The sequence below is a fragment of the Oenanthe melanoleuca genome, unplaced genomic scaffold (genome assembly GCF_029582105.1).
Source record: "Oenanthe melanoleuca isolate GR-GAL-2019-014 unplaced genomic scaffold, OMel1.0 S001, whole genome shotgun sequence".
In the NCBI taxonomy this organism is placed as follows: domain Eukaryota; kingdom Metazoa; phylum Chordata; class Aves; order Passeriformes; family Muscicapidae; genus Oenanthe; species Oenanthe melanoleuca.
In genome coordinates, this window is record NW_026612650.1 from 5,457,162 (window position 1) to 5,481,693 (window position 24,532).

At 46.8% G+C, this 24,532-nt stretch overlaps 2 protein-coding genes and 1 long non-coding RNA gene across 4 annotated transcripts in view; 1 reads left to right on the forward strand and 2 right to left on the reverse strand.

The window, feature by feature from the left end:
- LOC130266098 (zinc finger protein OZF-like) overlaps positions 1-24,532 on the forward strand; it is a 793,423-nt gene that overhangs the window by 643,904 nt on the left and 124,987 nt on the right. The window lies entirely within an intron of this gene.
- The window catches only part of LOC130266127 (uncharacterized), a 1,034,314-nt gene that overhangs the window by 367,294 nt on the left and 642,488 nt on the right, over positions 1-24,532 (reverse strand). The gene's annotated exons all lie outside the window — the stretch shown is intronic.
- On the reverse strand, positions 12,059-15,779 carry LOC130266213 (uncharacterized). Of its 2 annotated transcripts, none has more exons than XR_008842768.1 (3): positions 15,702-15,779; positions 15,568-15,626; positions 12,059-12,127 (listed from the first exon to the last, which is right to left on the reverse strand). It is a non-coding gene; the product is annotated as an uncharacterized LOC130266213 (long non-coding RNA). The 2 variants fall into 2 exon arrangements; XR_008842767.1 differs by lacking the exon at positions 12,059-12,127 and adding an exon at positions 12,335-12,412.

Below are 24,532 nucleotides of genomic sequence, written 5' to 3' on the forward strand. Positions count from 1 at the left end.
TCGGTCATTTCACCTCTCTCTATTTCAGGGTGATGGCACATTAAACATGCTTTCAAAAAAAAACCCTTTTTGAAGTGTCTAATTTCAAAATAATTTTCCTTAAACACTTTTTTCCTTTGTGCAGATAAAGAGAGAGAGGGATATCCTGGGTTGGTCTGGCTCTCTGCTGCCTGGAGTTGTGCCTACTGGGAGCTGTTTCTCTCTATCCAAGACTTTTCCCTGTCAGTGCTGCCAGAGCCCAGCCCAGCCCTGGGGGCTCAGCTCTGCCCTGCACACCCCTCCCAGCACAGGGCACTGCCCAGGAGCATCTCCCTGCCAGCAGGGCCTTAAGGGCAGCTCAGACAGAGATGCTGCAAGCCAAGGTGCTGCTGGGGCTGTCTGTAGGCAGAGGAGGGTGAGCAGGCACTTTGGGAGGGAGATCTGAGGCAGACCTGATGCAGATCTGCTGATCCCTAGTGGGACAGTGCAGGAGTCTCAGTGACACACACACACCTGACACCCCCTTTCCCTTCCCTTCAGGAGAAAGCTGAGAGCAGCCCTGGCCATGCAGCACCATCTCCACAGCAGGAGGAATCTGCCCTGATGGGGGTGGCTCCTTCCACCTCCAACTTCTCCCCACAGTCCATGGCGAGCTGCCAGGCATGCTGAGAGCTGCCCCTGGCAGGTGGCACATGCCCTGGGCTGGCCAAGAGCCCTGAGGGCTGCAGGAGCGGCTCTGCAGGACAGCCCTGGGCAGCTCTGGCTGCAGCCTCAGCTTCAGCCCCTGCAGCTGTCCCTGGCAGCAGGAGCCGTCCTGCTCTGTCCCTCTGACTGTGCCCAGGGCAGCCCCACTCTGCAGCACATCCTCCTCCTCCTCCTGTGCCTCAGAGAAACTGGGAGAGTCCTCCTGACACATCCCCCAGGCTGTGGGCTGTGCTGGCTCCAGCAGATCCCTCCAGGAGCACAGGGGACATTGCCCTGCACCCACAGACTCACCATGTCCAGGGCTGTGAAGATGTTTCCCCAAGTGAAGTCTGAGCTCAGTGTCTTCCCAGTGCTGATTGCCTTTAGCCTGTCTGTGCCTGGCTCCTGTCCCCTCAGTGCCTGCAGGCAGTGCCCTCAGCCCTGCTGGGCTGGGAGAGGAGCTGCTCTTCAGCAGAAATGTCTTTTTGAAGCTTTCTTGATTCCCTCGAGGTGCTTCTGCACCAGGAGCTCAGCCCAGCTCAGCAGCACAGACACAGCACAAGGACTCTAACGACTCTCTCAGGGCTTTGATGCTGTTTACATCAGACTCAGTCCCTTAGAGAGTGTTCAAAAACTTCTGAAGAACTCAAAGCTAAATTGAAACTCCAAAGTTTCTTGAAGTTCTAATGGGTCCCACTGAGGGACCCGACTGAGAAAGTGTCACCAGGTTCCAGTTAGAGCAGAATACTGGAGGCACTGATGACAGGTGGGGACAAACAAGGGAAAGGTGTCTCTGATGCTCAGCAAACCTGGATGTGTTTCAGGAATGCAAAGGACCAAGGCTGAGCCCCAGCCCCTGGCCAGGCCGATCCTGTCCCTCCCTCATTGCTCAGGCTCTTCCCGGGGCACTGGGCTCTGGGGATGTGCAATGCCAAGGGCAGGACCATGGGGCGGCCCCTGCCAGGCTGCTGAGCAGGGACAAGGAGGCAATGAGGCCCCAGCACAGCAAGGCTCACTTGTCCCCTGCTGGCCTCAGGCCCAGGGCCAGCAGCCATGGCCCAAGTGCTGCAGCAGTTGGCTCTGGCAGGGCCTTTCAGCTGCTGCCCATCCCTGTGCCCTCTGCAGCCCAGGCTGTCCTACGGTGTCCATGCCCTGCGCCTCTGTCCCTGCAGGCTGTCGTCATCCCCCGGCTGCCCCACCTCGCTGGCCCTTCCTTTGCTGACAGCTCTGCGTCCTGCCTGCCTCTGCCTGGCCACACAGAGCCTTGGCCTTAATACCAAGAGGTTTAATTCAGTTTTTACTGTCCCTGTGAACTTCTAGCACAGGAACAAGGCATGCAGGGGCTGCTTTCCTAGTACGGATGGTTGGAAGACAAGAAGAAGACATCTGGCTCAAAGGTGCATTTCATTCTCTTAACCAGGGAACTTTGTGTGTGTTTTTTGGAAATGGGTAAATTCTAATACATGTCATGATCAAATATAAGCAACAGACTTGTACAATCATGTGTCCACATAAGGATAGGAATTTTCCCATATTGGACTTGAGGCCTGAAAAAAAAGAAAATCTGTCCTCTTCAAAACCAAATTTGTGTTAAGGAGACTTATTCTGATACTTTGGAGATTTGGTGACAGCAGGACAGCAGGGCCTCTCAGAACCAAGGAGTCAACTGTGACACTATGGAACCTCAGGAAACAAAGGGGCTTTTTGATACCGTGGGAGCTCATGGAGCCAAAATCCATTTTGACAGAGTAGGGCCACATGGAACCAATGGTCCATTCTAACATTGCAGATCCAAGGAAGCCATGGTGACACTATGGAACCTCCTGCAACCATGGGTCCATTGTGACACTGCAGGGCCTCACAGAACCAAGGAGTCCATTGTGACACTGCTAACCTCATGGAACCACAGTGACCATGTTATACTACAGAACCTCGTGGGACAAAGGGTCCATGGTGACACTGCAGAACTGTTGCTGAGAGTAGGAAATCTCATGGAACCAGTAGTCCATTGTGACCAAGGGGCCACGGTGACACAGCAGGGACTCATGGTACCAAGGGCACAATAGTGACACTGTGAGCTCCAAGGCACTAAGGGGACATTCTCACACTGCAGAACCAAGGAGACCATTGTGACACTATGGGTCATCATGGAACCAAGTGTCCATTGTGACACAGCACAGCCTCATGAAACCCTGGTGGCCACTTTGAGACCTTGTGAACCAAAGGGCCATTGTGGCATTTCAGGGCATTTTGTCACAAGGGGCCAGAATGCACTGTGGGGGTGAATGGAGCCAAGGGGCCATTCTGACACCGTGGGGTGTCATGGAATCAATGGTCTGTTTTGACACCTTGGGCCTTATGGAGTCATGGAGACTATTGTGACACTACAGGTGACGCCTTGGAGAAGCTACCTAGAAGGTTAAGAGAATAAAGTGGATACTTATTAAAGGCCTTCAGCAGACACACCTTGGGCTGTCAAAAGCCTCCCAGAGGCTACACCCAAGATGGATAGTGGTGATGAGTTTTTCAAACAGATGTAAATTTGATCAATTTACATATCAGGGGTTAATCCTGCAATTACAGCTTCAGGTAATTAAGTCATATTTCCCCAGTTTTTTACCCCCCCCCCCCCAATTCACTTTTGTTTATACTTTTCAGAGTCTGAGGCTGTAGGTTATCCTTGAGTGTCAGAGGAATTATTTTGTCTGACCAAAATGTAAAGACAATTAACTAACACTTTATATGGAGTTTAGAATTACACCCAAATGCAGTAGAGGATTTTAAATATATAAAGGCTTATATATAAAGGCTTTTCAGACCTCATTGAACCAAGGGGCCACTGTGACACTTTGTGGCCCCATGGAACCAAGGAGCCCGTTGTGACACTGCAAGGCCTCATGGAAGAAAGGAACCATTGTGACACTGTGAGGTCTTGTAAGACCAAGGTATGATTGTCACTGTGTAGCATCTTGGAACCAAGGAGTCTATGGTGACACTACAGAGCCCCATGCAACTAAGGATTCAAGTTACAGTGCTGGACCCCATGGAACCAAAGGTCCATTGTGACACTTCAGGACCTCATGGAATCCTGAAGGTTGTGATGATACTTTGAGGCTTTGTTGAATCAAGGTGCTGTGAAAGGCATCATGCAATCAAGAAGACACTTCTGCCATTGTGAGTCCCCACAGAACCAAGGGTCTGTTGTGAGACTGCAGCACCAAGGAGACTCCTACGACACTGCAAGGCCTCATGGAAAAAAAGGGACCTTTGTTACACTGGAACCTCATGGAAACAAAGGCCAGTGTGACACATCTGGGCCTCATGGAACCAGTGACACAACCAGTGTGACACTGCAGGGCCCCATGGAACAAGGGAACAGGTAATAGATCTGGTTGGCTTGGCCTGACTGGTACAACTGCCCTTGGCATGTTGAAGGTCTCTTCTCATGTGCTCCTGAAATACTGGGGCTCTGGGCTTTCCTTCAAAAGGAATAAAACTGTTCTTCTCATCCAGACAACCATGGGATTCCCTTAAAAAAATCCCAATATCCAGGGATTAATCCTAGACAAAAGCTGCCATTACCAACAAGTCAGCCTCACCTTGTCTTCCTGAGGGCAGCTCTCACCTGCCTTCAAACACTGGGGCTCAGAGCTTTCCTTGCTATGGAAAAGAACCATTCTTCTTCTCCAGGTGCCCATGGCCAAAACTGGGATTCCACCTTCAAAAATCCTAGATTCAAATATTGCTCCTACACAAAAGTTTCCATTTCAGACAGGTCTGGCTGTCCTTGGCCTCTGGTGGATGTAGTTGATCAGTCCCTGAAACACTGGGGCTCCATGGTTTCCTTCCTGTGGAGACCATGGTGACACTGTGGGGCCCTCTGAAATGAAGGGGTAATTGTAACACTCTTGGACCCCCATGGAACCATGGAGACCATTGTGACACTGTGGGGCCCCATGGAACCAAAGGCACATGGAATGGGTCTGGATGGTTTGCCCTCCTCGGGGACATGTGGCAGGTCTGGCTGGCACTGGCATGTTGAGGGCTGACAACCATCACCCACTGGAGCACTGGGGCTCTGTGCTTTCATTTCTATGGAAAGACCATCCCTTTTTCCTGCTGCCTAAGGCTGAAGTTGCTATTCCCCAGAAAAAGTTCCATATATGCAAGGCTTCTCCCAGCCAGAAGCTGCAGATAGACAGCTCTGGCTGCCTTGGCTTTTTCAGGCTGTTTCTCATCTACCACCAAACAATGGGGCTCTGTGCTTTCCTTCAAGTGGAAAGAACCGCCCTTCTTACCTAAGTGCCAATGGCCAAAACTGGGGTTTCAACTTTTAAAATTGCATCTATCCAAGGTTTGTGCCAAGACAAAAGTATCCAAGACACACAGGTCTGGCTGACTTGTCCTCTGGTGATTTTCTTAGATTATGAGAAGAATATTTTATCTTGGCAAAAAGTTTGAGAGGGTCCAGAAATCACCTGAAGTGAGGTTTGGAGGCTGCAAGAACATGACCACTATATAAGGACAAAGAATCTCTGTGCTCAGTGGAGTGGAGACTGAGGACAGCAGAGAAGAGACCAAACTGGACATGAGGAGAAGGGAATTTCTCTCCCAGGGCAGGGCTGTGGTGCAAAACGTCCCCCAGAAGGAGTCTGGAGCAGCCCAAGGCTTTGTGTGGCCAGGCAGAGGCAGGCAGGACGCAGAGCTGTCAGCAAAGGAAGGGCCAGCGAGGTGGGGCAGCCGGGGGATGACGACAGCCTGCAGGGACAGAGGCGCAGGGCATGGACACCGTAGGACAGCCTGGGCTGCAGAGGGCACAGGGATGGGCAGCAGCTGAAAGGCCCTGCCAGAGCCAACTGCTGCAGCACTTGGGCCATGGCTGCTGGCCCTGGGCCTGAGGCCAGCAGGGGACAAGTGAGCCTTGCTGTGCTGGGGCCTCATTGCCTCCTTGTCCCTGCTCAGCAGCCTGGCAGGGGCCGCCCCATGGTCCTGCCCTTGGCATTGCACATCCCCAGAGCCCAGTGCCCCGGGAAGAGCCCTGAGCAATGAGGGAGGGACAGGACCTGCCTTGCCAGGGGCTGGGGCTCAGCCTTGGCCCTTTGCATTCCTGAAACACATCCAGGTTTGCTGAGCATCAGAGACACCTTTCCCTTGTTTGTCCCCACTTGTCATCACTGCCTCCAGTGTTCTGCTCTAACTGGAACGTGGGTGCTGGAATTCAAAATGCAAGGAATTCTCAGAACACTGGATCTATAAGCCAAAGCTTAGGATTAAACACGGTTGAGTAGAGGTAGGTTTAGCTTTAGAATTTAAGATATAGCAAAAAAAATGGTAGTTACAAAGGTAACAAGAAGTTTTCGAGTCCTGCAATGTAAGTTATGTCTGTCAAGATATAATTGGATAAGAAAATTCATGCTGTAGTGTGAGCCAATAAGACAAAATATCTTAGTATTGAATTAGAAACATAAATATCTCTGTTGACAATGTTTTATTGGTTAATAAATCCTTAAAAGACCTTGTAGTCCTAAGTCTTGTGACTTCTAAGCCATGCTGTGGCCATCTATAAGACAAGCTTCACCTTTCTGCCTGTATAGGAAATAAATCACACTTCCTAAAGCAACTCAGAAGTCCCATTTCTCTGCTTCATTCAGAAAAAGAAAAAAATCCCCACCAAAATAGGTAGCATTAAAAAAATAAGCCCAAACTTAAAAAAATATATCATAAAAGCAGTAAACCCACACTTTAAAAATATAACATATAAACAATAAGCCTGCACCTGGGGACACCTTCTCAGTCATGTCCCTCAGTGGGACCCATTAGAACTTCAGGAAACTTTGGACTTTGAATCTGACTTTGAATTTTTGGGAGATTTGTTTTCTTCCTTTGCCCTATTTTTTCTAACCTGACATGATTGTCATCAGTTTCTCCTCTAATTCGACCCCTGAGAAACTTTCCCCTTCATATTTACCAGTGGAACTCAGTAAAAGTAAGAGAAACTTTGGAATTTGAATCTGACTTTGAATTCTTGAGAGGTTTCTTCAGCTCCCTCTCAGGGACAGATGTTCAGGGACTCAGCCCCAACCCCCGAGAGGTTCATTGAAGTCCTTGTGCTGTGTCTGTGCCTCTGAGCTGGGCTGGGCTCATGGCACAGAGGCAGCTACTTGCAATGGCAGCACTGCAGAGAGACAGGTAGTATTTCCAAAATATTATTTGGAGCTCCTTGGCAGCACCAAATGCACCATGGAGCTCATTGGGATCAAGCAAGTCCTGACAAACCATGGCTCTGCCTTGATTTCCCTCTAGTCCAGTGCAGTTCATTATGATGGTTTTCCACTCCAGTTATGGAGAAATAAATCAAAGAGCTCCTTAGAAATACTCATTCTAATTTTAAAGAGTATATTTTATTAGTGTTCTCTTTAGATTAGAGATGATTGCAGCATTCTGTGATTGATGTTGATCCAGGGTCTCTCCTCAGGAGGTTTGGCCTGCTCAGAGAAGCTGTGCCTTGAGGTCTGACCCAGTGTCAGACAACCAGGACAACCTTGCACCACATTCCCCAGTCCTATCCTGGCTGTCCTCACTGACCTGGGACATGGAGAACTGGCTACGCTCAGGAAAAAAAGATGTTTCTCCTTTTTTCTTTTTCTTTTTGGAGCAATCTAAAACTCTTAATGTTCCCCACTGCAAACAGACACACTCCTCAGGTGTGTGCCAGCCCAAGGTGCCACCAAAACCACCGCAGAGCTGCCCTGGGCCAGCTGTGAGGGTGGATCATCATCCCAACCTGCACTGGGCACTGCCAGGGGCTGTGGCCATGGACACTGCACTGACCCCACTGATGGGTTTGGGTGCCACAGAAACCGTGAGAAGCTCAAGTTTCCTTGGAAACACTGGGGAGGATTGGGACATACTGGGGGTAATACTGGGAAATAATGGACAAATGGGGACACTGGGAACACTGTGGGGAACTCTGGAGAACATTGGGGCTTACAATGGATGACACTGGCAGGAACTGGAAGGGACTGGGAATAAACTCAGGTGTATTGGGTGGGACTTGGCTGTACTAGGGATGAACTGGACTGTACTGGGAGGGACTGAGGGGGAACTGAGGTTGCACTGGGCTGTACTGGGGATGAACTGGGCTGTACTGGGGATGAACTGGGCTGCACTGGGAGGGACTGCAGGGGTTGAATGGGCTGGTCCCGCCTCTGCCGCCTCCCATTTGCAGAGCACCCTACCTGTCACCGCCCGCAGCCAATCAGCGCCAGGGATCGGGGCCTCGGAGCGGGTGCCTGGTGTCGGCGCCATCTTTTCTTTTTGCCTCCAACTCCCATCATGCCCCGTGGCCCTATAGAGCTCATTGGAGTGCCTAAAATTCTTGCTGTGCCCTGTGCCCTAAGGAGACCAGTTAGAGCTCCCCTAGCTCCCCCAAGTGCTCCTGAACTGTACACGTTCCCCCCAAAAACCTCAAGTCGTGGCTTGGGTGCAAAAGTCTCCCCTAGGTGCGTTCTTGGACCTCCAGAAGCCCTGTCCAAGACACTTCTAAGACTACAGCTCCCATCATGCTCTGTGGCGAGCATAAACAACCAATGCAACACTGCCTACAACTCCCATGATGCTCCACGGCCCTATTAACCTGTAATATACACACTCCTACAACTCCCATCATCCCCCGCACCCCAGAGAGCCCCGTTAGAGCCCCCATGTGCCTGCCTGGAACCCAAAAGGCCCCAGATTCCCCTCCCTGAGCTCCAAGTGCTGCCCTGAATGCATAAGTGCTCCCCCACACCTGGAATTGTCCATCAGAATCTTTCAGTGCCCATCCAAGTGCCCACCCAGCTCCCTGAGGTGTACTCCAGACCCTCAAGTTCCCCCTAAATTCAATCCCCAGGCCCAAAACTGCCCCAGTTGTGCCCCAGAAATGTCTCCCTGGACCCTGAAGTGGCCCCTTTGCACTGCTTAAAAAGAAGAGGATAAAAAAGATGACAAATGGACTACAAATATTACAAATTATAATAATGAGTGAGAAAAAAATAACCAATAGAGCTTAATTAATAAATGAAGGGAACTGTGTTACTTAGAACCTAAGAAGATTAATTTCCTTGGCTGAAAGAGATGTATGGGTTTTTAAATAAAAATACAAAAATCTAAGTAATAAAAAACGTTATATTTAGAAATATATATAATAAAACATTTAATAATTAAAAATTAAGACTAAAGAAAAAATTACATGAACATTTATGGAAAATTTGGGATGCAGACATTGTTGCTCAGAGCCAGAGATGCCTGGCAGCCACCCCCAAATGGCCCTCAGCATTTCTTCATGCTTCATGTTATAAATGAGCGCAATGGGCCATAAAAGATCGAATAACAATTTAAATATTTATTGGTTACAGAAAACAAAAGCAAATTCAGCGCTGGGCAGCAGGGGAGTCTCCACTCCACTACCTGCTGCACCTCACCCCCCTTAGTCTGTTCCTTTTAAGCTGTTAGGTTTTTGGGTGATGTGCTCCTCCTTTAGTAATTCTGGGCATGCTCCTCCAGTTGCTAGGGGGTCTTCTTCTGCCATCTGGTGGTCGGGGGATGAGGGCGAGTAGTCTTCCTCAGCCACTGACTCTTTTCTTGGCACTTAAAACAATATGTGATTATGCAAGCAAAGCAGAACACATTCTGACTTTTTACTTTAAGGCCTATCAAGCAGAGCAAAACTATTAATAAGTTCTAGCGATATCTTTTTCAAGGTCTGTCTGTCAGAGGATCAAAGCAGAACAACCCACATTCTGGCCTCACAAATCTTGGTGATATTCCTCCAAGGTCTAAAGTCTGTCAGGCGAACAAATGGCCTCTTATTTATTACAAGTCCCCCCTTTTTCTATATTATTACTTTTGTTCGCTAAATCTTTGTAATTCCCTCTTACTTAACTCCAGGTAATCTTTTTCCTCTTCCCCATTTAAGGCTTCATATTTTGCTCGTATTAACATGAGATGAGCGGCTTCTAACCTGCTTTTTACAATGCTAATTATTTTGTTGAAAATACAGGGGCCGAAAGCAAGCCCTAAAATTATTAAAATCACTGGTGCAGCTAAGGTCGACAAGAGGGTCGTTAGCCAGGGTGAATATTTAAACCAAGACTCATACCAATTTTGTTGGGCCTCCCTTTCTCTCTTACGCTGCTCCAGTTGTTTTCGGAGCTCAGCCATGGTGTCAGTTACTATTCCAGTGTGCTCTGCATAGGTGCAACACTCCTCTTGCAAAGCCACACACAGTCCCCCTTGCTGTAAAAACAACAGGTCTAATCCCCGTCTATTCTGCAATACAACTTCCGAAAGAGATCTTACTGATTTTACGAGACCGTCTATTGCCTTTTCTATTTTACTTAAATCTTCATCTACTGAAATTCTGAGATCCTTAAATCCTTGCTGTTGGTTCACTAAGGAAGCCACTCCTGTCCCCACCCCAGCACTTCCTATACTTAGTAATACAGCAACTGTGAGGGCTGTAAACGGTTCTCGTTTGTCTAAGTGGTGTTTTGGAGTGAATTGATGAGCACACACATAGTCTTTCGGGTGGTACACAATCCTGGGGACTACCATGACCTGAATGCAGTATTCAGATGTTTCATTGAAATTAGATATTGATATACACGGGGTTACCCCTAATGTGTTACAGACCCATTTGGTGTTCGCAGCAGGGATCAGCCATTGAGCCAGCTTGCGGGAGTCGGTTACAGCCATTTTTACCTTACAAAGATGATCTTTATCTCGAGGTATATTGCCTATGCACCTTCCTTTTCCACTTACTTGTGCCATTGATATTCCTGGGGTACTTTCTTTCCCCGTTTTCCAAAGGCACTCCCGCGGATTTGATCCATTGACACGTTTGGATTTTGCTGCGGACCCCAAAGCTTCATAAAAAGGTGGGTTAATGGTATAACATAGCCAGCACTCTTTGGTTAGATTTGGATATGTACTGTTGAGGACCCCAAAGGTAGCTTGCATTACTTTCCAGAGTGTCCCATGCTTTGGTGGTAACACAGTGGCAGGCATAATTACAGATCTGTTAGTGGCCACTGTTGTGTTTTCCCTCATAGCCTCATTCCAATTTTCCTCTATTTTTTGGGTACCTATTACTGGATTTGGCCCTACAGGTACCGGATCATGTGGAATTGGTTCCCTCTTGATTAAAAAATGTCCTCCCCTATCTTTTCCAGGTTCCCATGCTCTAGCTCCCCAGGTTTTGCCAATTCTCCATACCCCGTCTTTGACCTTATTGTTTGTAACATTGACTTGTATTCCATGGCAGTTGCCAGGGTTTCCCACTCCCTGATCTTTTCCTATTTCAGGGGGAATGCATCCTGCAGGCCACCACCCTACAGATATATACTGGTCCTTTCCTCCTCCCGGGGAAAATCCAAAAGCCACTGTCTCACATCCCCAGTATCCGCAATAAAATTCTCCAGGATAATTACAATAAGGTTTTCCTGGATTGGATGCCGGACAAAAATAAAATTCCCCCTTGTTCAAGCATGGGTGCGTTTGGGTTAAGTCACAAAGGTAGCAGTTAAACGAGGGGGTTCCTGAAGTCACCACTGTACTAAGTACTTTCTGGTCCTCCCACCTTATTAATGACCATTTAAAAGGTTCATGGCTTGCAAGCGCAGATTTCAAAAGCATTATATATAGGATTCTTAATTGGAGGTGGTAGCTTCCCCATTTTCCACAACTGCTCTTTTTATTTTCCTCCCAATTTACCTCAGACTTTTCCCTTTCGCTGGACTCTCGACGGCTCTGGGTACCTGTTCCTCGTTTTCCCCTTTTGCTCGGGCGCCCTCCTCCACTGCTCTCATCTCCTCTGCCTTGCCCATCAACTCGGTTGCCACGAGCTATGGGGAGTTCCATCTTCTCGGCAGCAGGAGTATTCTTCAGGAGGGGTGTTTGACCCATGCTTTTTGATACGTTTTATGTATTTATACCACTTGCGGTTTTTAATTTGAGGGGTATAACAACTGAGTTCAGGTACCCACCGTCTGCACAGGGCGGCTACTATCCTAGCCACAAATGGAGCAGGTTCATTAGAGTGATAACAATGGAACTGGGGGTTTATCCCCTTTGTAAAAATTTTCCACCACTCTTCAGACCCTCTTAAAAGTTCTCTGGCAGCCACTTTGGTAGCCAGGACCTGAGAGGTGAGTAGCCTTTGGTCCGAATAACAATTTTTACGCACTCCCCTTGGAGGGTAACTGTTGCTGCAATGGGTCCACCACTCCTTTCAAACTAAACAAATAAAGCATACAAAAGGGTTACAATTCCCCCTGAAATTTTCAGCATTACATCTTATTCTTACTGCTGTATTCAGCAGATCTTCCCCCCCCCCAACTGGTGCTCCTGTTGCTCGGAGCTCTACTAGGACGAAATAGTATGTTGGATCCCACAGTCTACCTCCCATGTGGAAAAAGTCTCATACCTGTGGTGGGGTGAGAATAATGTAATTTGTCTTTTAATTAGAGCTTACTCGCTTCTTAAGTGTCAGTTTCAGGTTCCCAGGTGTGCCCTTCACTTCCCACCCGGGGTCGTTGGTGAATTTAGACGGATCTACTGGTCCCTTGATTCGGCTTGCGTGAGTCCACCCTTTGTCCACAGTGCGTACTGCTGTGTCTGTTGTAAGCAACACCTGGTAAAGTCCTTCCCACTTGGGTGATATCGGATTTTCCTTCCAACTTTGGACCAGTACCCAGTCCCCGGGCTGAACCTGGTGTAATACAAGATCTAATGGTGGTCTCTGAACCAACATTCCTTTTTCCCATAGCTGTTTTTTGAATTTCATCAAAGCTATTAAATACTCGTTAATGTATCGTTCACTAACATTTGGGTTTGTCTGTGCCTTTTCTAAACTATAGGGCATGCCATATAACATCTCGAATGGGGAAATTCCCAAATCCGCCCGGGGTTGAGTCCGAATGTTCAGCAAGGCTAGGGGAATGCATTTAACCCATGATAATTTTGTTTCTAGCACCAATTTAGTAAGTTGTTTTTTTATTTCTCCATTCATCCTTTCTACCTGGCCTGAACTTTGAGGGTGCCAAGGAGTATGTTGTTCCCATTTTATTCCTAATGCTGCTGCCAGCTCCTGAGTTATCTTTGATGTAAAGTGCGGCCCCTTATCAGAGTCAATTGCTTCTGGTACACCATACCTGGGGACTATCTCCTCCAGCAGGGCTTTTACTACTGTTCGTGCAGTTTCCCTTGATGTCGGGAAGGCTTCCACATAATGAGTAAGATGATCTACTACCACTAAAAGATATTTAATCCTCCCCACCTTTGGCAATTCGGTAAAATCCACTTGAATATTTGCAAAGGGTTGTTTTGCTAGAGGCCTTCCCCCATAGGGTAATTTTCTGAGGTTACTTCGATTTACCCGCAAACAGGTAGGACACCCCTTTGTGATATGTTTAGCTATATCGTGGAGCCCGATGCTTATGTACCTAGCAGCAAAGTGATCCACCAGCCCCTGGGCTCCCCAATGAGTTTTCTGATGTAACTTATACAATACCCTCTGAGCTATTGCCTTTGGTAGCACTTCCCGGCCGTCCGCTAATATCCACTTTCCTGCTTCCTCTGTAACTCCCATTCTTCTAAGTCTCTCTTTCTCCTCATTTGTAAAAATTGTGTCAGTGTTTTCACCGTCCTTGACTCCATCTTTTCCCCTTTGCCCCCCTTTTTCTTTTAGGACCATTTCCTTTAGGGCTGCCCTTTTTGTCTCCTGATCTGCAGCATTATTCCCCCTGCTTTTTAAATCTATTCCTCGTTGGTGTCCCTTTAAATGAACCACTGCTAACCTTGTCGGCCCTTTCAGAGCTTTTAGTATCTCAACTATAAGTTTCTGGTGTATCAAATCCTTCCCCTGTGAGTTGATAAGGCCCCTTTCTTCCCATAGCTTTCCAAATGTATGGACTACTCCAAATCCATATCTAGAATCAGTATATATTGTTCCCTCCTTCCCCTCAAGAAGTTTCAAGGCCCTTAATATTGCATATAATTCACATGCCTGGGCAGACCATGATCTATCTAATGCACCCGACTCTACCACCTGTAAGTTCGGACCCTGCACTATTGCATACCCTGATTTTCTTTTCCCTTCTATTACCCTGGAGGATCCATCCACGAAAAGTCTTTCACCACTTTCTAATTCCTCTTCTTCTAAATCCGGTCTAATCTTCGTCTGCTCCTCTATTGTAGCTATACAGTCATGGGTCAAACACTCATGCTCCGGTTCCCCGTATAAAAATGCGGCCAGGTTCTGTAGTGCAGTGGTTTCTAACGTCAAATTGGGTGCCTCTACCAGAATTCCTTCATACTTTAGAAGCCTAGCATCTGAAATCCATTTTTCTGCTTTTTGCTGTAATACGCTCCGGATGTTGTGAGGGGACATTACTTTAAGATTACCATTAAAAGTAATTTTTCTAGCTTCTTCCACCAATAGGGCACATCTGGCCACGATTTGTAAACAGGTTGGCCAGCCCCTACTCACAGGATCTAAAATTTTTGATAAATATGCAATGGGCTTCTTTTTCCCTGCCCAATCCTGAGTAAGTACCCCAAATGCAATACCCTCTTCTATGTTTACAAATAAGAAAAATGGTCTCCTCACATCCGGGAGGCTTAAGACCGGGGCATGGACCAAACTTTCCTTTAATTCCTGAAGTTTCTCTGTGTCTTCTTGACTCCATTTCATTAGCCCTTCCTGTGTTAATTTATGGTAAAAAAATCTAGCTTTACTGCTATAATTTTCAATCCATTGCCTGCAGTACCCGGTAAGTCCTAAAATTTGACGAACTTGTCTCTTGTTTTTTGGAATAGGTAGTGACATAATTGCTTGGATCCTTTCAGGGTCTATTCTTTTCTCTTCCTTCTTTAAATAGTGCCCCAAATATTTTACCTTCTCCTCTACAAACTGAAGTTTAGTCTTAGAAACTTTTAATCCCTTAAGTCCCAGAAAATTCAACAGCCTTATACTTTCTTTCCTTACATCCTCCTCATGTTCTCCTGCCAGAAGCAGATCATCTAAATATTGTATCAGGGTTACTCCCGGTCCTGTTTGGTAATCCTGCAAAATTTGTTCCAATGCCTGTCCAAACAAATTTGGGGATTCTGTGAACCCCTGGGGTAACACTGTCCACCTCAGCTGTTGCCTCCTTCCTGTATCGGGGTCCTCCCATTCAAATGCAAAGTAATCCCGGCTTGCCTCGTCGAGAGGGCAAGCCCAAAAGGCATCCTTTAAATCTATGACACTATACCATAAGTTATTAGGCCCCAATTTACTTAAGAGTGTATATGGATTTGCCACCACGGGGAACCGAGCCACTGTGCGTTTATTAATTTCCCTTAAGTCGTGCACTAACCGATAAGTGCCATCTGATTTGCATACTCACTTTCCTCCAAACAAACAGGTTTTTTTGTATTTACCCAAATATTTAATCTCTGTTTTATCCAATCCTCTGTTGACCCAAATATTGGCCAGAACACGTTTCTTGAAATCTCCTTCCCACCCCAGACTTCTACACAGTAATATATCATTTTTGCCTTATCCTTCCCTTCCGTTCCAGGGAAATGGTCCCAATTTTCTAGTAAAAATCCCAAGGGACTATCTCTAGGTATGGGTGGGAGTTTAACACTTGCAGGAGGTTTACTCTTCCCCTGCCCCATTTCCTCCGGAGTACCTTCACTCCAAATATCACTTTCTCTTCCCCTGTTTCGTGGCCCACGCCCTCGCGGGCCTATGGGCACCGCACTACTAAGGGTCCGCACTCGCTTGGGGAATCTGGCTGCCAGTCCCCCTCTCACACACACACCACACGTTGTACTCCAGGATCCCGACCCCGCCCTAACGAATCCCCTTATACTTACGCGTCCTGCGTCTTCGTCCGGACTTTGTGCACAAAATTTAAGGGGTCAACCGGGCCCTCCTACCTTTGCTTTTGCTTTCTTAACTTTAGGTTCGTCGGTCGAGGTTGGGATAGGACCCCCATCCCCGGGGCCACCAAAATGGTGGGGCGCACCTTCCCGCAGGCGGAGAGCCCCTCCAAAATCTCGATCCGAGTCACGGCGCCAAATTGTTATAAATGAGCGCAATGGGCCATAAAAGATCAAATAAAAATTTAAAAAATGTATTGGTTACAGAAGGCAAAAGCAAAATTCAGCGCTGGGCGACAGGGGAGTCTCCGCTCCACTAACTGCCTCGCCTTCAGTCTCTTTGTTAACCCCTTTTAAGCTGTAGGGCTTTGGGTTACATGTTCTTTCTCAGGTGTCTCTGCGCATGCTCCTCCAGTTGCTAGGGGGTCTTCTTCTGCCTTCTGGTGGTCGAGGGATGAAGGTGAGTAGTCTTCCTCAGCTGCTGACCCCTTTCCTTATAAGGTGATCCGGCGGTTTTTTTTTGGAAGCTTACTGGCACTTAAAGCGATATGTGATTATGCAAGCAAAGCAGAACACATCCTGGCCTCACTCTCAAGGTCTTATCAAGCAAGCAAGCAAGCAAAGCAAAACAACTAACAAGTCCTGGCGATATCCTCTCAAGGTCTGTCAGGCGATCAAAGCAAAACAATTAACACCCTGGCCTCACAAGTCCTGGCAATATCCTTTCAAGGTCTGTCAGGCGAACAAAAGGCTCCTCATTCATCACATTTCTCGTCTTTTTTCCTCTCACTCAAAGAAAAATTGAAAGTCTGCAAGTTTTTTCTGAGCATGTAAAGAGTTAAGATCTCACACAGAAAATGCAGAGGCTGCTGCCAGGCCATACTGGAGCTGTGTCAAGATCTCAAGAAACTCAGGCCGCCCTGGGATATTCTGGCTCAGGCCAGAAACAGCAGCGGCTGCTCTGGGAAGAGTGAGGAGGGGGCAATTAGGATCTCAATCAGCCTCCCTGGGCCCCAGCTACAGCACCCACTGCCCACGGCCACCCCTCCTCCCTGGCGGGACATGCCAGCTCCCCAGACAGGGGCCCAGCCCTTCCCCTGCCAGGCCCGCATGCCTGCAGTGGAGCCAGGCCTGGGCCCTGTTACCTGCACTCCTGCCAGAAGAAAAAAAGCCTTCCTGTGTTTTGCTTTCTTCAAAATGTAAATTCAAAAAGGCAGACCAAACCGTCCAAATAGTTTTCCAGGCTGTCAACAACCAAAACAGCCTCTAGTTTGTCCCATCAACTCACAGAGGAAGTCCTCAAAGAGAAAACTTCCGTGGATGCCCTCTTCTAAGTGCCAATTAATGCAAGAGCAGCACACTCATCTAGTAAAGTTTCTAAATTTTGCCCTCTTGGCCCCCAAATCTTCTGAAGTTTGCGTTTGATGTCCCCTGTGGACTGTCTTAAACAGTTTACTAATTGTTACATCCCTTCTTAGATTCAGGATCTAAAGGTGTATAGCAACACATTGTGTCTCGCAAATGATCTGAAAATTCAGGAGAGGCTTCAGAGGGACTCTGTTTCACTGCATTCAAAGCAGACCAATTTATGGTTTTAGGGATTGCTTTTTCCATTTCTTTTATTAAAAATTCTTGATAATTTTCTAATTTTTTCATCTTCTCTGGGTCATTTGGATTCCAATGTGGATCCTGGAGAGGGAAAAATTCTTTAACATTCTCTTCTCTTATTCTATGGAATGTATCTGCCAGATCTCTCCCTGTTTCCAAAATTAACTGCTTTCCTGTTTCAATTAAAACATCCAACAGTAGCGGAATGTCAGCCCAAGCAGATCTTAAATAAATCTTAATTGCTCAGCAGTGCCTATTGGATCACTTTGGTAATTCTTAGCTGTTCTTTCCCATACCTCCAGATCAATAGTACAAAAGGGTACTTTACCTAGCACCTTGCCTTGCCCAGGTCCTACTTCCTCCTGTAAAGGTGCTTGTATTCTTTCTTTTGCTTTTTCTTTTCTGATCCGAGATGCTATGGGACCATTTGGGGAAAAATCATCTTCATTGCTTTCACTATTTTCACTATCACTGTTAGGCAATGGGGGATATAATTTAGGGGTAAGTGAGGGAGGAGATGGCTCAGCTCATTTCTCCCTATAGGGAGCTGGAGTAGGGGTAGAAGTAAATGACCCTTTTGAATCTTCCTTTTCCTCTGACTTTTAAGGAGTGGTCTATACAGGTCAATTAATTCCTGTTCTTGTGCCTGTGTTTGATAAACCTCATCAGAATGAGTACAGCGTTGGTTTATTTAGCACACACTGCAGCATCTCTTAGGTTTCCCTCTATTAGCCTTACTGATGTTTTCAAGGGCCAATACCAAGGGATCAGAGGCGGGACTCAGATGCTGCAATCTCTCTGCCAGTCAGGATGATTCCTGAGAGAGAAAAACATACCTGCTTATGTCACCTCCTCCCATTTCTGTTTTCTCCTTAAGAATAGCATCAGCTGTAAGAGAATCTCATTGTCTAAAGTTCCAGCCAGTGGCCATCTGAGACCTCCCAGATTAAAGGGGTCACCGTTGTGTGCAAAATTTGATCAAACTTCTCTTTTTTCAGTGCCCCCATACTCTATTATGGCATTCCATTGTGTCAAAACACAGCCTAAAGGACTAGCCTTAGAAATCTCCTTGCTTTGACTAATACCCATTACCTGCTTCTTCTTGTGTTACCTAATTCCACTCAAATCTCTCTCCACACAGCCTCACAGTCCTTTCCCAATTTTCTCCCCACACACATGCCCAAGTTGCAGGTATTGAATGCGATTTTCCACACACAAACTTTAGGTCTTAGGTTCAAAATCAGCTTGGCTAGGATGCCTCGATTTACACTGAGGGCATAGATCTTGCTGTCTCTCAGAGGAACAATACCAACGTTTTTCACAAGTCCTACACTGTAACAGTAGTCATGTGTCATGCTAACCTCTAGAAGCCCCAAATGCCTTGTAACACCCACAAAAACAAGCTATTGCACTTCTGTCTCGAATGTCCAGATCCTCTTGCGCAGGCTGTTCCCAGTCCAATGCTACTGTCCAAGTTTAGGACAAAACTGGGGAAAAGCCTCCAAAGGAGCCCCCCAGACTAAACCCCCCTCACAATTCCTCCCCCCCCACTGGGCTCGGAGAGAATTTTACTCGGGGGGAAAAGTGGAAAAAACTTGTTTATTAACAAACACAAGAAAAAAACACTTCCCAGCAACAGGAAAGTACAATCCCAGATGACAAAAGAACTGTTTTCACCGAAGTGAGAGACGGTCGCTGCTGGGAAGGGCGAGAAGCTTCTTGGGCAGGCTCCGGAGGCAGTCTCTGATGCTCAGGTCCCGTCCGGAGCCGGTACAGATCTTGGAGCTGAAGGGGAGAAGGGGGAAGGGGAAGGCAGCAGCAGCCAGGGCAGAGCCGGGGCAGCAGCAGCAGCGGGGCAGAAGCAATAGGGCAAAAGCAGCTGGGCTGGGGTAGCAGCAAGCAGCAGCAAGCAGCAGCAAGCAGCAGCAGCAGCAGGGCAAGCCAAGCAAGCCCAGCCCGGGGCACCACCCCCCCAGGGGGAAGAAAGGGCACCGGCGGCAGCTCCATGCAGACAGCGAGGTGTGGGAGCGGGAGAGGAGCAGACAAAACACCAACCCAGGACAGCTACCAATCTCCCTGCTGAGGTTCTGTATATTCATTCTAGATGAACCTGATCGTTTCCTCTTTCTACTCAATAGTACACTGGATTCACAAATTCCCAAGGATACAGCCTAAACCACGGAGAAAGGGAGATCCCTTCTATTCTTCTAGCCATGATTTAAAACAAGCTCAAACCATCACACTAAAACTCTGACATTCCACAAATACCACTCCCTTATATCTTAAATTCCCAAGAGTCAAGGATGCACCACTGCAGGGTGGAAATTTCTTTAATTTGTCCTGCAAGGCTTACACCATCGTTTCACCCTCTACCAATCTTCCTCAAAAACAGCCTAGTCCCTGGGAACCAAATGACATTTTCCACAGGCTCAATTTACTATCTCACATTTAGTATGCGCTGCCTCCCAGTTATAATACCATGGCAGCTGTGGTACACACTGGGGGCACACAGGGCTCCCCCTGTAAGATATGCAATGCCACCTATTCTCCCACTTCTTACACCGGAGAAGAATCCAAGCTGAATGCCATTCCAGTTCCCAGTGGAAGATTGTCAGCCCACACACAAAACAAGGAATTACTCCTGCTTGTCCCAATTTCAATGGATTTCTAAGTCCTCTCTCAACTGGGGGTAGTTCCCAGTCAAGAGCCAAATAAGAACTAGTATGGCTTGAGTATACTCCTCCCAAAAATACCCTATCGATTCTACCATCCTCTCACCTTACAGCACTCCAGTCCCCCTCTGTATTCATAAACTCTCCTGGCTCAAGCTGAAACCATCTAGACAGAGCCTGCCTAGACGGCCGGGCTCCTCCAGCTTGGGCTCGAGCTTCAACAGCCGCTTCTATCAGCAAACTGCAACAGCACAGCAAACAACACAGACCCGAGTAACAGCACAGGAAACACAGGGCAAAATTACCAGCTTTCTGCAATTATAACTTTTGTCACAAGGTGTATATCTTACTCTAAAATACACAATGACCAGCAGTGGCAGGGGACTGGTTAAGCCTGAACACCGAGTGTTACAGGGAATGCCGTCCCCCGTAAACAAGAATTCCTCACGCACAACCCGAATCCCAAAGTCAAAATCACTGTGGAGAAGGGTATCTCTTTATTAAGGGATAAAGTATTCACCTCCTTTCAACATAGCACACTGCCTGCAGCAATTTTAAATGGGCATCCCAATCCCTTCTCCAGCTGTTTCAGTCGCCTGAAAATGAAACCCCAAATCTGAGCTTCGCTCTCGAGTCATACCAAATGTAGATCTCACCAGTCTCACACAGAGGCACCCACACAGTCAAGACACAGTCAAAATAACTATTAAAAAGCAGCAATAAACAAGAATTTTTCCACTTCACCCCCAGAACTGCTAGCAGGTCTCCCTCACACAACAAACCCTTTTTGTGGCCTCTGCACCCTCTTGATGCTTGCAAGCAAAACTGCACAGGCTGAGCGCAGAACATCTTCTGCAAGTTATCAGCTGCCTTTAAGCCAAACGTCCATCTTACAGGCTACCCCACATAATTTTAAACTGGTTTTTTTTTCAGTCCAGAAACAGGCCTGGTCTGTCCCCACGATGAGCAGCCACGGAGCAGATTTCCCTTCAGGAAGGTCCCAGTGGCGCCAGAGATGTCCACAGTCCAGGCTGTTCTTGCAGCCAAACAGAGGAGTCCTGCTGCGGTCTCCAAATTGATGCAGAGACAAAACCTGTCAAACTAGTTTAAGTTAGAAAGTGATATGTTTTTTATGACGCCAGGCACACCTGCAAGAAATCTCTCACAAGGATGTGCAAAGTACACAGGGTTCTTGTATTTTTTATCCACAGAAGTCTTACATATTCATATAATTACCCAACACACCTATACAAATGCATTACCTAATCCCGCCTAGGCCCGCTTTGAACTAAAACTAGCTCGAATTCCTTCTACACTTGTGCAGTTCCTTCCTTCAGATGTGCCAGTGGGTGTTTGAAATGGGTCAGTGGTCTCCTAATGATGAAGTCAGGGAGACTTCCTTGCCTTCAACTTTTTACCTTTGTCCTGTTGCTATGTTCCCCAGCCTGGTTCTGGCTGGTTTCAGAGCCCAGGTGCAGTTATGGTTCCTTCACTTTGAAAATATTGTCACCGTCCATCTTGACACGGCAAAGCCAAGTAAGGGATTTATTGTCTTAGCTCTGCTGGCTCAGCTACTTTCTATATTGCTTCTACTCTAATATTGATTAGCTTTTATGTGTAGCTTTTATCCTTCAGCTATGCTCTTAACCCTTTGATTTTTGCTTCACAGCCTGGAGTGGAGGAACCTCAGATTTGCACAAGGCTGCTCTGATTGCCAGGGCTTGGATGAGGGAAATGGCGGGGTGGGGTAGGGACAAAGTGTGATTGATTGTCAGCCATCAAAAGTCTTGATTTTCATATTTGTTCAGACTGCATTAGCAGGTGCTTGAGATCAATATCAACTGGAGTTTGCTGATATAAATCTATAAACAGGAAAAGAAAATATGGGAAAGAAATATCTTCTCTCTTTTTGTTTTTAAATGAAACATGTTATAAATTGAGTGAAAGCTTAGACAAGTCCTGCCTTATGCTCAGGTTGCTGGCAGTAGCTCTGTTTCAGGCGACCTGCACCACAAATTGCTCTTGCTCACAAGTTCTTTAGCATGGCTGATTAGGTTTACTATAAAATGAATTATTTACTGAATGGATTCAAGATTAACAGAGAAGATACTTTAAACGGACTACTTACTGCAGAGGATAAACAAAAGAAGTACAGGTAGCTTGTTGGAGTCAGTGAGTTAGGGGATTCTCTGAATCCCTCAGGGAGGAATCAAGGTGCAGAGATTGAGCTAAAGCCTTTTGATGGATTAAAATATATTAAGCCATTTACACATAAAGTAGAAGTAAGTCAGGAAGGTTTAGTAGGAGCTGCAGTGTTTTTTAGTAAGTGAAAGGCTTCAGATAACACGGTAGCAGAGAGTGTTCCAATGAAGGTTATAAACACACTGATATCTTCAGTAGGGGCTCCAGGCCTATAGCTGTAGACAGGACTTAAACATAATAAAGTAACGGTAAGAATATTGCTTACATTTCTTAGATGGAACAAGACAGATTGTATGTGTAGTTCTATATGTAAATTGGTGAGCTAAGAAACTAGAATACTAATATTCTAGTTTCTAATTTCTAACTAATAGGTTAATGAGTAGTGGTCTGAGCTTGCATCTTAGCTTGTGGGGAAAGCTCTATATAAGTGTTAGTATGAGGAGAGTTGGTGCTTTATGCCTTTTGCCTTTCTTGCCCCTCTGCTTGCTGCCATTGCTTTTACAGCCGTGAAACACCCGAGAAGAAGATAGGAGCTGCCGCATGGACTTCGGCCCTGCTGGGACCATGGGGGACAGCTTGTTCTCTAAATTGGGACTTTAAGCTAACTTAGCATGGACTTTGATGTGCCTTGGAGACTGATGTGCTTCTGCAATAAACAGCCTTTTTAGCAACTATTAGCTGCTTGCTTTTTTAGAGAATTACCTGACGGATTTTAGTGCCTTGAGCACTGGAGGTAATAACCTCACAGTAGCTAGCAACACAGTGCACAATAAGGTTACCTATATTACAGCTGGTGAAGAAATAGCAGAGATCAGGAGTCAATGGAACTTACCACCAAATTGATGAGGGAGTACACATGGAGCTCTTTCACTCAGCTTCCAGAAAAGTAACCACCAACATGCATCCATGCTTGGGGAAGAAGCCCTACCCATTTGCAGACACTATGCAGAAGACTTCTGCTGTGTGAAATTTTGTGTGGCTTTTCTAGTTTGCAAAGTGAAGTGTGTGTCACTCAGAAATTCAGGGCTTATCTCCCTTCAGTCTGCTCTCAAGGCAAGATGTTCATGGCCAGCTGGGAGTTCCACCTCCCTGGTACCAGAGAGAACTCAGGACAGGACAGATGTCCAACCTGGGTTATCTCAGCACTTCCTGAGAGGGGGAAGATGCCCTGAGTTATGGCCCCAGCTGATGGACAGAAAACATGAGCTCTGCTGGGCCATAGGGGAAGCCCTGCTGCAAGAACCTCATGGAACCAAGGGTGCGTTGTGACATTGTGATGCCTCCTGGAACCAAGGAGACCATGGCGACACTGATGAACCTCATGGAACCAAGGGTGCATTGTGACACTTTGGAGCTACAGAGACCATTTTTAGATTACTGAACGTCAAGGAACAAAAAAGTCCATTGTGACGGATCAAGGCCTCACAGAACCAAAAATAGCATTGTGACACCGTGAGGCCCCATTGAACCAAATATCCATTGTGACATTATGGAACCTCACGGATGCAAGAGTGCATGGTGGCACAGAAAGGCCTCAGGGAACCAAGGACTCCAAAGGTCTCAAACATTTCTTGCAGCATTCTGCCTTGGGGCAGGCGAACTTCTTTGGTGGCACCTTGGGCTGGCACACACCTGAGGAGTGTTCCTGTTTTCAATGGGAAAACTCAGGAGTTTTAGATTGCTTCAAAAAACCCAGGAAAACCCCTGTTTGCCTGACTGCAGCCAGATCTCCAAGAAAAGCAGGTCCCAGATGAGTGAGGACAGACAGGATGGGGTTGGGGAATGTGGAGCAAGGTTGTCCACACTGGGGCAGACCTCAAGGCACAGCTTCTCTGAGCAGAGCAGACCTCCTGAAGAGACTCTGGATCAATATCAATCACAGAATTCTGAAATCACTTCTGCTCTAAAGAGAACAAAAATAAAATATACTCTATAAAGTAATAGTAAATATTTCTAAGAAGCTCTTTGAATTATTTCTCCATAACTGGAGTTGAAAACCATCATAATGAACTGCACTGGACCAGAGGGAAATCAAGGCAATGCCATGGTTTGTCGGGACTTGCTTGATCCCAATGAGCCCCATGGTGCATTTGGTGCTGCCAGGGAACTCCAAATAATATTTTGGAAATATTGGCTGTCTCTCTGCAGTGCTGCCATTGCAAGTAGCTGCCTCTGTGCCAGAAGCCCAGCCCAGCTCAGCAGCACAGACACAGCACAAGGACTTCAATGAACCTCTCAGGGGTTGGGGCTGAGTCCCTGAACATCAGTCCCTGAGAGGGAGCTGAAGAAACCTCTCAAGAATTCAAAGTCAGATTCAAACTCCAAAGTTACTCTCACTTTTAGTGAGTTCCACTGATTAATATGAAGGAGAAAGTTTCCCAAGGGTTGAATTAGAGGAGAAACTGATGACTGTCATGTCAGGTTAGAAAAAATAGGGTAAAGGAAGAAAAGAAACCTCTCAAAAATTCAAAGTCAGA